The sequence below is a fragment of the Rhipicephalus microplus genome, unplaced genomic scaffold (assembly GCF_043290135.1).
Source record: "Rhipicephalus microplus isolate Deutch F79 unplaced genomic scaffold, USDA_Rmic scaffold_40, whole genome shotgun sequence".
Lineage (NCBI taxonomy): Eukaryota > Metazoa > Arthropoda > Arachnida > Ixodida > Ixodidae > Rhipicephalus > Rhipicephalus microplus.
Window position 1 is genome coordinate 3,083,517 of NW_027464613.1, and position 14,639 is coordinate 3,098,155.

A 14,639-nucleotide genomic window follows, 5' to 3' on the forward strand; every position below is an offset into this window, starting at 1 on the left:
CTATACTCTCACCACCATCAGAACATATCTTCAAAGCTATCAGCCGAAAGAAAAAAAAGTGCCGCACCACCACCGGGTGGGCTCAAACCTCCAACTTTTCGGTTAACTGCAAACCGCGTTAGCCAACTGCGCCACGCAGACAGTCGTGCTCCACTCTCACCACCATCAGGACATATCTTCAAAGCTATCAGCGAAATGAAAAAAAAAGTGACACACCGTCCCCGGGTGGGCTCAAACCTCCAACCTCTCGGTTAACAGCCGATCGCGCTAGCCAATTGCGCCACGGAGACAGTCCTGCTATACTCTCACCACCCTCAGAACATATCTTCAAAGCTATCAGTCCAAAGAAAAAAAGCGCTGCACCATTCCGGGTGGGCTCGAACCTCCAACCTTTCGTCTAACAGCCGATCGCGCTAGCCAATTGCGCCACGGAGACAGTGAGGCTCCACTTTCACCACTATCAGAACATATCTTCAAAGCTTTTAGCGCAAAAAAAAACGACACACCGCCCCAGTGGGCTCGAAACTCCAAGCTTTCGGTTAACAGCCGATCACGCTAGCCAATTGCGCAACGGAGACAGTCCTCCACTCTCACCACCATCAGAACATATCTTCAAAGCTATCAGCCCAAAGAAAAAAAAGCGCCGCACTACCACCGGGTGGGCTCGAACCTCCAACGTTTCGGTTAACAGCCGATCACGCTCGCCAATTGCGCCATGGAGACAGTCGTGCTCCACTCTCACTAACATCAGAACATATCTTCAACCCTATCAGCCCAAAGAAAAAAAGCGGCGCACCACCCCCGGGTGGGCTCGAACCTCCATCCTTTCTGTTAACAGCCGATCGCGCTAGCCAATTGCGCCACGAACAGAGTCGTGCTCCACTCTCACCACCATCAGAACATATCTTCAAAGCTATCAGCGCAAAGAAAAAAAAAGCGACACACCGTCCCCAGGTGGGCTCGAAACTCCAACCTTTCGGTTAACAGCCGATCGCGCTAGCCAATTGCGCCACGGAGACTGTCCTGCTCCACTCACACCACCATCAGAACATATCTTCAAAGCTATCAGCTCAAAAAAAAAGCGCCGCGATACTACCGGGTGGGCTCGAAACTCCAAGCTTTCGGTTAACAGCCGATCGCGCTAGCCAATTGTGCCACGGAGACAGTCCTGCTCTACTCTCACCACCATCAGAACATATCTTCAAAGCTATCAGCCCAAAGAAAATAGCGCCGCCCCACCACCGGGTGGGCTCGAACCTCTAACCTTTTCGTTAACAGTCGATCGCGTTAGCCAATTGCGCCACGGAGACAGTCCTGCTTCACTCTCACCACCATAAGAACATATCTTGAAAGTTTTCAGCCCTCAGAAAAATAAGCCCTCACCACCACCGGGTGGGCTCGAACCTCCAACCTTTTGGTTAACAGCCGATCGCGCTAGCCAATTGCGCCACGGAGACAGTCGTGCTCAGGTCTCACCACCGTGAGAACATGTCTCCAAAGTTATCAGCGCAAAAAAAAGCAACACACCACTCCCGGGAGGGCTCGAACCTCCAACCTTTCGCTTAACAGCCGATCGCGCTAGCAAATTGCGCCACGGAGACAGTCCTGCTATACACTCAATACCATCAGAACATATCTTCAAAGCTATCAGCCCAAAGAAAAAAAGTGCCGCACCACCACCAGGTGGGCTCGAACCTCCAACTTTTTGGTTAACTGCAAATCGCGCTAGCCAACTGCGCCACGGAGACAGTCGTGCTCCACTCTCACCACCGTACGAACATTTCTTCACAGCTATCAGCCCAAAGAAAAAGAAGCGCCCCACCACCACCGGGTGGGCTCGAACCTGCAACCTTTCGGTCAACAGCAGATCGCGCTAGCCAATTGCGCCACGGAGACAGTCGTGCTCCACTCTCACCACCACCAGAACATATTTTCAAAGCTGTCAACGAAAAGAAAAAAAAAGCGACACACCGTCCCCGGGTGGGCTCAAACCTCCAACCTCTCGGTTAACAGCCGATCGCGCTAGCCAATTGCGTCACGGAGACAGTCCTGCTATACTCTCACCACCATCAGAACATATCTTCAAAGCTATCAGCCCAAAGAAAAAAAGCGCCGCACCACCCCCGGGTGGGCTCGAGCCTCCAACCTTTCGGCTAACAGCCGATCGCGCTAGCCAATTGCGCCACGGAGACAGTCCTGCTCCACTCTCACCACCATCAGAACATATCTTCAAAGTTATCAGCCTATAGAAAAAAGCCAGCACCACCACCGGGTGTGCTCGAACCTCCAACATTTCGGTTAACGCCCGAACGCGCTAGCCCATTGCGCCACGGAGACAGTCCTGCTCCACTCCAGCCACCATCAGAACATATCTCTAAAGCTATCAGCCCAAAGAAAAAAAAGCAACACACCACTCCCGGGAGGGCTCGAACCTCCAACCTTTCGGTTAACAGCCGATAGCGCTAGCCAATCGCGCCACGGAGACAGTCGTGCTCCACTCTCACCACCGTAAGAACATTTCTTCGGAGCTATCAGCCCAAAGAAAAAAAGCGCCGAACCACCACCGGGTGGGCTCGAACCTCCAACCTTTCGGTTAAAAGCCGATCGCGCTAGCCAATGGCGCCACGGAGACAGTCGTGCTCCACGCTCACCACCGTCAAAACATTTCTTCAGAGCTATCAGCCCGAAGAAAAAAAAGCGCCGCACCACCACCTGGTGGGCTCGAACCTCCAACCTTTACGTTAACAGCGGATCGCGCTAGCCAATTGGGCCACGGAGACAGTCGTGCTCCACTCTCACCACCATTAGAACATATCTTCAAAGCTATCAGCGCAAAGAAAAAAGCAACACACCACTCCCGGGAGGGCTCAAGCCTCCAACCTTTCGCTTAACAGCCGATTGCGATAGCAAATTGCGCCACGGAGGCAGTCCTGCTATACTCTCACCACCATCAGAACATATCTTCAAAGCTATCAGCCCAAAGAAAAAAAAGTGCCGCACCACCACCGGGTGGGCTCGAACCTCCAACTTTTCGGTTAACTGCAAATCGCGCTAGCCAACTGCGTCACGGAGACAGTCGTGCTCAACTCTCACCACCACCAGGACATTTCTTCAGAGCTATCAGCCCAAAGAAAAAGAAGCGCCGCACCACCACCAGGTGGGCTCGAACCTCCAACCTTTCAGTCAACAGCAGATCGCGCTAGCCAATTGCGCCACAGAGACAGTCGTGCTCAACTCTCACAACCATCAGAACATATCTTTAAAGCTATCAGCGAAAAGAAAAAAAAAGCGACACACCGTCCCCAGTGGGCTCGAAACTCCAAGCTTTCGGTTAACAGCCGATCACGCTAGCCAATCGCGCAACGGAGACAGTCCTGCTCCACTCTCACCACCATCACAACATATCTTCAAAGCTATCAGCGCAAAGAAAAAAAACTGCCGAACCACCGGGTGGGCTAGAACCTCCAACTTTTCGGTTAACTGCAAATCGCGCTAGCCAACTGCGCCACGGAGACAGTCGTGCTCCACTCTCACCACCGTCAAAACATTTCTTCACCGCTATCAGCCCAAAGAAAAAGAAGCGCCACACAACCACCGGGTGAGCTCGAACCTCCAACCAATCGGTCAACAGCAGATCGCGCTAGCCAATTGCGCCACGGACACAGTCGTGCTCCACTATCACCACCATCAGAACATATCTTCAAAGCAATCAGCGCAAAGAAAAAAAAAGCGACACACTGTCCCCGGGTGGGCTAGAAACTCCAACTTTTCGGTTAACAGCCGATCGCGCTAGCAAATTGCGCCACGGAGACAGTCCTGCTCTACTCTTACCACCGTCAGAATATATCTTCAAAGCTATCAGCTCAAAGAAAAAAAGCGCCGCACCACAACCGGGTGGGCTCGAACCTCCAACCTTTCGGTTAACAGTCGATCGCGCTAGCCAATTGCGCCACGGAGACAGTCCTGCTTCACTCTCACCACCATCAGAACATATCTTTAAAGCTATCAGCCCAAAGAAAAAAAAGCAACACACCACTCCCGGGAGGACTCGAACCTCCAACCTTTCGGTTAACAGCCGATAGCGCTAGCCAATTGCGCCACGGAGACAGTCGTGCTCCACTCTCACCACCGTCAGAACATTTCTTCGGAGCTATCAGCCCAAAGAAAAAAAAGCGCCGAACCACCACCGGGTGGGCTCGAACCTCCAACCTTTCGGTTAACAGCCGATCGCGCTAGCCAATGGTGCCACGGAGACAGTCGTGCTCCACGCTCACCACCGTCAGAACATTTCTTCAGAGCTATCAGCCCAAAGAAAAAAAAGCGCCAGACCACCACCTGGTGGGCTCGAACCTCCAACCTTTACGTTAACAGCGGATCGCGCTAGCCAATTGGGCCACGGAGACAGTCGTGCTCCACTCTCACCACCGTGACAACATGTCTCTAAAGTTATCAGCGCAAAGAAAAAAGCAACACACCACTCCCAGGAGGGCTCGAACCTCCAACCTTTTGCTTAACAGCCGATCGCGCTAGCAAATTGCGCCACGGAGGCAGTCCTGCTATACTCTCACCACCATCAGAACATATCTTCAAAGCAATCAGCCGAAAGAAAAAAAAGTGCCGCACCACCACCGGGTGGGCTCAAACCTCCAACTTTTCGGTTAACTGCAAACCGCGTTAGCCAACTGCGCCACGCAGACAGTCGTGCTCCACTCTCACCACCATCAGGACATATCTTCAAAGCTATCAGCGAAATGAAAAAAAAAGTGACACACCGTCCCCGGGTGGGCTCAAACCTCCAACCTCTCGGTTAACAGCCGATCGCGCTAGCCAATTGCGCCACGGAGACAGTCCTGCTATACTCTCACCACCCTCAGAACATATCTTCAAAGCTATCAGTCCAAAGAAAAAAAGCGCTGCACCACTCCGGGTGGGCTCGACCCTCCAACCTTTCGTCTAACAGCCGATCGCGCTAGCCAATTGCGCCACGGAGACAGTGAGGCTCCACTTTCACCACTATCAGAACATATCTTCAAAGCTTTCAGCGCAAAAAAAAAACGACACACCGCCCCAGTGGGCTCGAAACTCCAAGCTTTCGGTTAACAGCCGATCACGCTAGCCAATTGCGCAACGGAGACAGTCCTTCTCCACTCTCACCACCATCAGAACATATCTTCAAAGCTATCAGCCCAAAGAAAAAAAAGCGCCGCACTACCACCGGGTGGGCTCGAACCTCCAACCTTTCGGTTAACAGCCGATCACGCTCGCCAATTGCGCCATGGAGACAGTCGTGCTCCACTCTCACTAACATCAGAACATATCTTCAACGCTATCAGCCCAAAGAAAAAAAAGCGGCGCACCACCCCCGGGTGGGCTCGAACCTCCATCCTTTCTGTTAACAGCCGATCGCGCTAGCCAATTGCGCCACGAACAGAGTCGTGCTCCACTCTCACCACCATCAGAACATATCTTCAAAGCTATCAGCGCAAAGAAAAAAAAAGCGACACACCGTCCCCGGGTGGGCTCGAAACTCCAACCTTTCGGTTAACAGCCGATCACGCTAGCCAATTGCGCCACGGAGACAGTCATGCTTCACTCTCACCACCATCAGAACATATCTTCAAAGGTATCAGCCCAAAGAAAAAAAAGCGCCGCACTACCACCGGGTGGGCTCTAACCTCCAACCTTTCGGTTAACAGCCGATCGCGCTCGCCAATTGCGCCATGGAGACAGTCGTGCTCCACTCTCGCCAACATCAGAACATATCTTCAAGCTATCAGCCCAAAGAAAAAAAAGCGCCGCACCACCCCCGGCCGGGCTCGAACCTCCATCCTTTCTGTTAACAGCCGATCGCGATAGCCAATTGCGTCACGGAGACAGTCGTGCTCCACTCTCACCACCATTAGAACAAATCTTCAAAGCAATCAGCGCAAAGAAAAAAAAGCGACACACCGTCCCCGGGTGGGCTCGAAACTCCAAAATTTCGGTTAACAGCCGATCGCGCTAGCTAATTGCGCCACGGAGACAGTGAGGCTCTACTTTCACCACCATCAGAACATATCTTCAAAGCTATCAGCTCAAAGAAAAAAAAGCGCCGCGATACTACCGGGTGGGCTCGAAACCCCAAGCTTTCGGTTAACAGCCGATCGCGCTAGTCAATTGCGCCACGGAGACAGTCCTGCTCTACTCTCACCACCATCAGAACATATCTTCAAAGCTATCAGCCCAAAGAAAAAAACCGCCGCACCACCACCGGGTGGGCTCGAACCTCAAACCTTTTGGTTAACAGCCGATCGCGCTAGCCAATTGCGCCACAGAGACAGTCCTGCTTCACTCTCACCACCATCAGAACATATCTTCAAAGCTATCAGCGCAAAGAAAAAAGCAACACACCACTCCTGGGAGGGCTCAAACCTCCAATTCTTCGGTTAACAGCCGAACGGGCTAGCCAATTGCGCCACGGAGACAGCCGTGCTCAGATCTCACCACCGTGAGAACATGTCTCCAAAGTTATCAGTGCAAAAAAAAAGCAACACACCACTCCCGGAAGGGCTCGAACCTCCAACCCTTCGCTTAACAGCCGATCGCGCTAGCAAATTGCGCCACGGAGACAGTCCTGCTTCACTCTCACCACCATCAGAACATATCTTCAACGCTATCAGCCCAAAGAAAAAAAAGCGGCGCACCACCCCCGGGTGGGCTCGAACCTCCATCCTTTCTATTAACAGCCGATCGCGCTAGCCAATTGCGCCACGAACAGAGTCGTGCTCCACTCTCACCACCATCAGAACATATCTTCAAAGCTATCAGCGCAAAGAAAAAAAAAGCGACACACCGTCCCCGGGTGGGCTCGAAACTCCAACCTTTCGGTTAACAGCCGATCACGCTAGCCAATTGCGCCACGGAGACAGTCATGCTTCACTCTCACCACCATCAGAAAATATCTTCAAAGCTATCAGCCCAAAGAAAAAAAAGTGCCGCACCACCACCGGGTGGGCTCGAACCTCCAACTTTTTGGTTAACTGCAAATCGCGCTAGCCAACTGCGCCACGGAGACAGTCGTGCTCCACTCTCACCACCGTCCGAACATTTCTTCACAGCTATCAGCCCAAAGAAAAAGAAGCACCCCACCACAACCGGGTGGGCTCGAACCTGCAACCTTTCGGTCAACAGCAGATCGCGCTAGCCAATTGCGCCACGGAGACAGTCGTGCTCCACTCTCACCACCATCAGAACATATTTTCAAAGCTGTCAGCGAAAAGAAAAAAAAAGCGACACACCGTGCCCGGGTGGGCTCAAACCTCCAACCTCTCGGTTAACCTTTTAAATGCCGCACTATGAAGCAGTAAGAAAAAAACTAAAATTTATGTTGATAATTTGCATTGGCCTTCTAAATTAACTATGATCAAAAATACAGCCACATTCACAATGACTAAGCATGTTTTTTCGCATGTTCCATTTTTGGAACATTGGCATTTCCCATATGCAAAACACACATTTTTTCTGGAACAACATCAGTCGGGTTTCCTTATTCAGGATAACCGAAGAATAATATTTAGCGTCATACGATGTCTCTGAAAAGTATGAATATTTATAACAACACTTTCTGAAAATTTCTTCTTTCATACTACTGGCTGTACTACAGTGAGCAAATCAAAAAACGCGGTAAGCGGCAAAGCCTTTCTTGTGCAGCCGCTTTTTGCACTGCTGGCACTGATTCGTTGTATTCTTCTTGCATTCCGCGCACCTTCCCCGAGTCGTTGAGATGATGTAGTGGCCATCAGTTTTTCTGTCCTCATGTCTCGGATGAACCCGGGGTCCAGGTTTTAAAGTGAGTTTCTGCTTGAGCTGCAGCAAGGACACGGTGACGTCCCGCCGAAAGGCGATGTGCGTCATGGCGGCATCACTACCCTTGTGAAGCTCGCAGTGGAGGAGCCATCCTGCGACGATAGCCATGTTCAAACCCTTGCTGGAAAGGTTTTACCACCATTTCTTGCTCCTCAGTCTCGGTCAATAGCTTCCGAGGAGGCGGTCCATCACATCTACTCCACCCCTGCCCTCATTGTATTTTCTGATCAATTATGGTTGAAGAATGTCCACCTTTTTCTTTGAGCGTCGTGAGGAGCATTTCGCACTTCCAACAGGCTTGTGGCTGAGGTGGTTAGAAGAAACTGTGACGACAGCATTGTCATTCCACCTGCATGCGCAGACTGCCCCGTCACACTTTTAGTGGAGAGATCCTCTTTCTTCCTTTTCGATGTTTTTCAAGCTCTTCAGTGGACAACCACCGGTTCTTGTATCTCGCACAGCCCCTGTCGCTCGAATCCCCTTGTCAGCCAGTTTCGTCAAGAGGCCGTGAGAAGTGAAGAAGTTGTCAAAGTAGACTTCGTGATGTTCAGGCGCTTCCAGGACCGATACCATATTGCTAACAACCCTGGTCCCGAGAGGTGTCTTGTCGTCCTTCTCCTTCTTCTCACAATATATTTCCATCGCATAGGGGTACCCCTTCGAAGAGCACATCATCCATATTTTGTACCCGAATCGAAATGGTTTACCGCGAATGAACATTTTGCACGAGTGGTGGCCATAATAGGGCACCATTGACTTGTCGATGCTGAGCCTTTCTTTGAACACTCCAAACTGGCGGAAACATTTGGAGATTTCGTCGTAAAACGGCTGATGTGTGCCCATTTTTTCCCCTGCTTTCAACTGAGTGTTGTCAACAACATGAAAGAACCTCTTCAACTGCCGGAACCTTTTTGCGGGCCATCACTGTCGCGACTTTAGACACACAAAGATCTTCTGCAGTGCTTCAATACGAGTGCTCAGACGGAACAGAGTGGTACGAGCTGAAAAGTAAGATGCCGAAAAACTGACCTATGTCCGCTCCTGTGACGTCTACCTCCTCCCTCTTTTGGAGTGCGTATCTTGCAGTTAGTTCAGCCAGTGAACCAAGATACTCCGGAGAAATAAATTTGCTGACAGCATAAATGGGCTCATGTTTTGCAGGATCAGGAAATGCCTCTAGCAATAATGGAGGACTCTCGCTGGGAAGTGTTTTGTCAAACGTGGCATGGTCACCCCATACTGGTGTATGGGAGTGCTTTGTAGTATTTGTTTTCCGAGCGTTCGTTGAAGCTTTCCGTCCTTTTCCAGCAGTGAATTGCCGCCCCGCTGGTTTCTTTTGTCGTGGCTCAGGACTCGAACATGCAGAAGGCGAATCAACGTCTTCATCCCTGCACTGCATAACTTCAACGTGCCCACAAACATCATCAGGGACAACTTCAGAAAAGTCGTTTTCGATCACGTGCTCCTCGTCAGTAATATTGCCATCTCCAACAGGCGGCAATTGGCATACAGACGCACCTTGGCGTTCGTCATCGGGAAGGCTGAACAAAAGGTCAATTGCTGCCTCCAAAGTCAGGAAGCGTTGTTCCATGACCTACCACGAAAGTTATTGCGGTGTAAAGCACAGTACTGCAAAAATAAAACCAGCCGCAAGGTAGTTTTCTACTCACATTCACAGGGATTGATGCAGCTAGGCACTGTAGTTCAATGCTGCTCTTTCCACGTGTCTGAAAAACTCAAAATGACGCCCAGGAAAGCTAATGTTCAAGTTTCTGCCAAGCGCCGCCCAGCGGGCGCCATCGACAAGGCAAAAAAAGAAAAAGAACAAGGCGAAACGCTCGCGCTCGTCTACGCTGCGTTTGACACTGTGAAACGGCAATGTTCCAAAAAAGGAACATCCGCACAAAGCTCTCAAGCTGAAAACTAGATTGTCTTTGTTATTTTTTTATTGTATTGCCACGTAATCCCGAACTATTTGCCGATATTTTAGTTCTGCTTTGCTCACTGCAACATTACTTTTTCCTGCGGAATAGTGCAACAAACATCTGGTGGTCAAGGAGCGCAAAATATGCCTATTTTAAAAAATTTATCTATTGATTCTCCGCAGGTTCATAATAGAAATTAAAACTGCTACGTTCTTCACAAGCATCAATGAGTATGCGTAAACATAAAATTTTAATATGCGATATATTGGAGAGGAAACAAAAAATTAGGTTTCGTATGTTCCAATTTTGGAACATTGGCAAGTAAAAGGATAACAGCCGATCACTCTAGCCAATTGCGCCACGGAGACAGTCATGCTCCACTCTCACCACCATAAGAACATATCTTCAAAGCTATCAGCCCAAAGAAAAAAAAGCGCCGCACTACCACCGGGTGGGCTCTAACCTCCAACTTTTCGGTTAACAGCCGATCGCGGTCGCCAATTGCGCCATGGAGACAGTCGTGCTCCACTCTCACCAACATCAGAACATATCTTCAAGCTATCAGCCCAAAGAAAAAAAAAGCGCCGCACCACCCCCGGCCGGGCTCGAACCTTTATCCTTTCTGTTAACAGCCGATCGCGATAGCCAATTGCGTCACGGAGACAGTCGTGCTCCACTCTCACCACCATTAGAACATATCTTCAAAGCAATCAGCGCAAAGAAAAAAAAAGCGACACACCGTCCCCGGGTGGGCTCGAAACTCCAACTTTTTGGTTAACAGCCGATCGCGCTAGCCAATTGCGCAACGGAGACAGTCCAGCTCTACTCTCACCACCATCAGAACATATCTTCAAAGCTATCAGCTCAAAGAAAAAAAAAGCGCCGCACCACTACCGGGTGGGCTCGAAACTCCAAGCTTTCAGTTAACAGCCGATCGCGCTAGCCAATTGCGCCACGGAGACAGTCCTGCTCCACTCTCACCACCATCAGAAAATATCTTCAAAGCTATCAGCCCCCAAAAAAAGCACCGCACCACCACCTGGTGGGATCGCACCGCCAACCTTTTGGTTAACAGTCGATCGCGCTAGCCAATTGCGCCACGGAGACAGTCCTGCTTCACTCTCACCACCATCAGAATATATCTTCAAAGCTATCAGCCCATAGAAAAAAGCCAGCACCACCACCGGGTGTGCTCGAACCTCCAACCTTTCGGTTAACGGCCGAACGCGCTAGCCAATTGCGCCACGGAGACAGTCCTGCTCCACTCTAGCAACCATCAGAACATATCTTCCAAGCTATCAGCCCAAAGAAAAAAAGCGCCGCCTCACCACCGGGCGGGCTCGAACCTCAAACCTTTTCGTTAACAGTCGATCGCGCTAGCCAATTGCGCCACGGAGACAGTCCTGCTTCACTCTCACCACCATCAGAACATATCTTCAAAGCTATCAGCCCATAGAAAAATAAGCCCTCACCACCACCGGGTGGGCTCGAACCTCCAACCTTTCGGTTAACAGCCGAGCGGGCTAGCCGATTGCGCCACGGAGACAGTCGTGCTCAGATCTCACCACCATTCGAACATATTTTCAAAGCTATCAGCGCAAAGAAAAAAACAACACACCACTCCCGGGAGGGCTCAAACCTCCAATTCTTCGGTTAACAGCCGAACGGGCTAGCCGATTGCGCCACGGAGACAGTCGTGCTCAGATCTCACCACCGTGAGAACATGTCTCCAAAGTTATCAGCGCAAAAAAAAGCAACACACCACTCCCGGGAGGGCTCGAACCTCCAACCTTTCGCTTAACAGCTGATCGCGCTAGCAAATGGCGCCACGGAGACAGTCCTGCTATACTATCAATACCATAAGAACATATCTTCAAAGCTATCAGCCCAAAGAAAAAGAAGCGCCCCACCACCACCGGGTGGGCTCGAACCTGCAACCTTTCGGTCAACAGCAGATCGCGCTAGCCAATTGCGCCACGGAGACAGTCGTGCTCCACTCTCACCACCATCAGGACATATCTTCAAAGCTATCACCGCAAAGAAAAAAAAGCGACACACCGTCCCCGGGTGGGCTCGAAACTCCAAGCTTTCGGTTAACAGCCGATCACGCTAGCCAATTGCGCCACGGAGACAGTCATGCTTCACTTTCACCAACATCAGAACATATCTTCAAGCTATCAGCCCAAAGAAAAAAAAGCGCCGCACCACCCCCGGCCCGGCTCGAACCTCCATCCTTTCTGTTAACAGCCGATCGCGATAGCCAATTGCGTCACGGAGACAGTCGTGCTCCACTCTCACCAACATTAGAACAAATCTTCAAAGCAAGCAGCGCAAAGAAAAAAAAGCGACACACCGTCCCCGGGTGGGCTCGAAACTCCAACATTTCGATTAACAGCCGATCGCGCTAGCCAATTGCGCCACGGAGACAGTCCTGCTCTACTCTCACCACCATCAAAACATATCTTCAAAGCTATCAGCTCAAAGAAAAAAAAAGCGCTGCACCACTACCGGGTGGGCTCGAAACTCCAAGCTTTCAGTTAACAGCCCATTGCGCTAGCCAATTGCGCCACGGAGACAGTCCTGCTCCACTCTCACCACCCTCAGAACATTTCTTCGGAGCTATCAGCCCAAAGAAAAAAAAGCGCCGCACAACCACCGGGTGGGCTCGAACCTAAAACCTTTCGGTTAACAGCTGATCGCGCTAGCCAATGGCGCCACGTAGATAGTCGAGCTCCACGCTCACCACCGTCAGAACATTTCTTCAGAGCTATCAGCCCAAAGAAAAAAAAGCGCCGCACCACCACCTGGTGGGCTCGAACCTCCAACCTTTACGTTAACAGCGGATCGCGCTAGCCAATTGGGCCACGGAGACAGTCGTGCTCCACTCTCACCACCGTCAGAACATTTCTTCGGAGCTATCAGCCCAAAGAAAAAAAAGCGCCGCACCACCACCGGATGGGCTCGAACCTAAAACCTTTCGGTTAACAGCTGATCGCGCTAGCCAATGGCGCCACGTAGATAGTCGTGCTCCACGCTCACCACCGTCAGAACATTTCTTCAGAGCTATCACCGCAAAGAAAAAAAAGCGACACACCGTCCCCGGGTGGGCTCGAAACTCCAAGCTTTCGGTTAACAGCCGATCACTCTAGCCAATTGCGCCACGGAGACAGTCATGCTCCACTCTCACCACCATCAGAACATATCTTCAAAGCTATCAGCCCAAAGAAAAAAAAGCGCAGCACTACCACCGGGTGGGCTCTAACCTCCAACCTTTCGGTGAACAGCCGATCGCGCTCGCCAATTGCACCATGGAGACAGTCGTGCTCCACTCTCACCAACATCAGTACATATCTTCAAGCTATCAGCCCAAAGAAAAAAAGCGCCGCACCACCCCCGGCCGGGCTCGAACCTTTATCCTTTCTGTTAACAGCCGATCGCGATAGCCAATTGCGTCACGGAGACAGTCGTGCTCCACTCTCACCACCGTCAGAACATTTCTTCGGAGCTATCAGCCCAAAGAAAAAAAAGCGCCGCACCACCACCGGGTGGGCTCGAACCTCCAACCTTTCGGTTAACAGCCGATCGTTCTAGCCAATGGCGCCACGGAGACAGTCGTGCTCCACGCTCATCACCGTCAGAACATTTCTTCAGAGCTATCAGCCCAAAGAAAAAAAAAGCGCCGCACCACCACCTGGTGGGCTCGAACCTCCAACCTGTACGTTAACAGCGGATCGCGCTAGCCAATTGGGCCACGGAGACAGTCGTGCTCCACTCTCACCACCATAAGACATATCTTCAAAGCTATCAGCGCAAAGAAAAAAGCAGCACACCACTCCCAGGAGGGATCGAACCTCCAACCTTTCGCTTAACAGCCGATCGCGCTAGCAAATTGCGCCACGGAGGCAGTCCTGCTATACTCTCACCACCATCAGAACTTATCTTCAAAGCTATCAGCCCAAAGAAAAAAAAGCGACACACCGTCCCCGGGTGGGCTCGAAACTCCAACATTTCGATTAACAGCCGATCGCGCTAGCCAATCGCGCCACGGAGACAGTCCTGCTCTACTGTCACCACCATCAGAACATATCTTCAAAGCTATCAGCTCAAAGAAAAAAAAGCGCCGCACCACTACCGGGTGGGCTCGAAACTCCAAGCTTTCAGTTAACAGCCGATCGCGCTAGCCAATTGCGCCACGGAGACAGTCCTGCTCCACTCTCACCACCATCAGAACATATCTTTAAAGCTATCAGCCCAAAGAAAAAAAAGCAACATACCACTCCCGGGAGGGCTCGAACCTCCAACCTTTCGGTTAACAGCCGATAGCGCTAGCCAATTGCGCCACGGAGACAGTCGTGCTCCACTCTCACCACCGTCAGAACATTTCTTCGGAGCTATCAGCCCAAAGAAAAAAAAGCGCCGCACCACCACCGGGTGGGCTCGAACCTAAAACCTTTCGGTTAACAGCTGATCGCGCTAGCCAATGGCGCCACGTAGATAGTTGTGCTCCACGCTCACCACCGTCAGAACATTTCTTCAGAGCTATCAGCCCAAAGAAAAAAAAGCGCCGCACCACCACCTGGTGGGCTTGAACCTCCAACCTTTACGTTAACAGCGGATCGCGCTAGCCAATTGGGCCACGGAGACAGTCGTGCTCCACTCTCACCACCATTAGAACATATCTTCAAAGCTATCAGCGCAAAGAAAAAAGCAGCACACCACTCCCAGGAGGGATCGAACCTCCAGCCTTTCGCTTAACAGCCGATCGCGCCAGCCAATTGCGCCACGAACAGAGTCGTGCTCTACTCTCACCACCATCAGAACATATCTTCAAAGCTATCAGCCCAAAGAAAAAAAAGCGACACACCGTCC

At 51.1% G+C, this 14,639-nt stretch overlaps 2 non-coding genes across 2 annotated transcripts; both read right to left on the minus strand.

Annotated features, from left to right (window-relative positions):
* Positions 1-216: 216 nt before the first annotated feature.
* Positions 217-290, minus strand: TRNAN-GUU (transfer RNA asparagine (anticodon GUU)). The gene has a single exon. It is a non-coding gene; the product is annotated as a tRNA-Asn (tRNA).
* A 4,482-nt stretch (positions 291-4,772) lies between these two features.
* On the minus strand, positions 4,773-4,846 carry TRNAN-GUU (transfer RNA asparagine (anticodon GUU)). The gene has a single exon. It is a non-coding gene; the product is annotated as a tRNA-Asn (tRNA).
* Between the last annotated feature and the right edge of the window lie 9,793 nt (positions 4,847-14,639).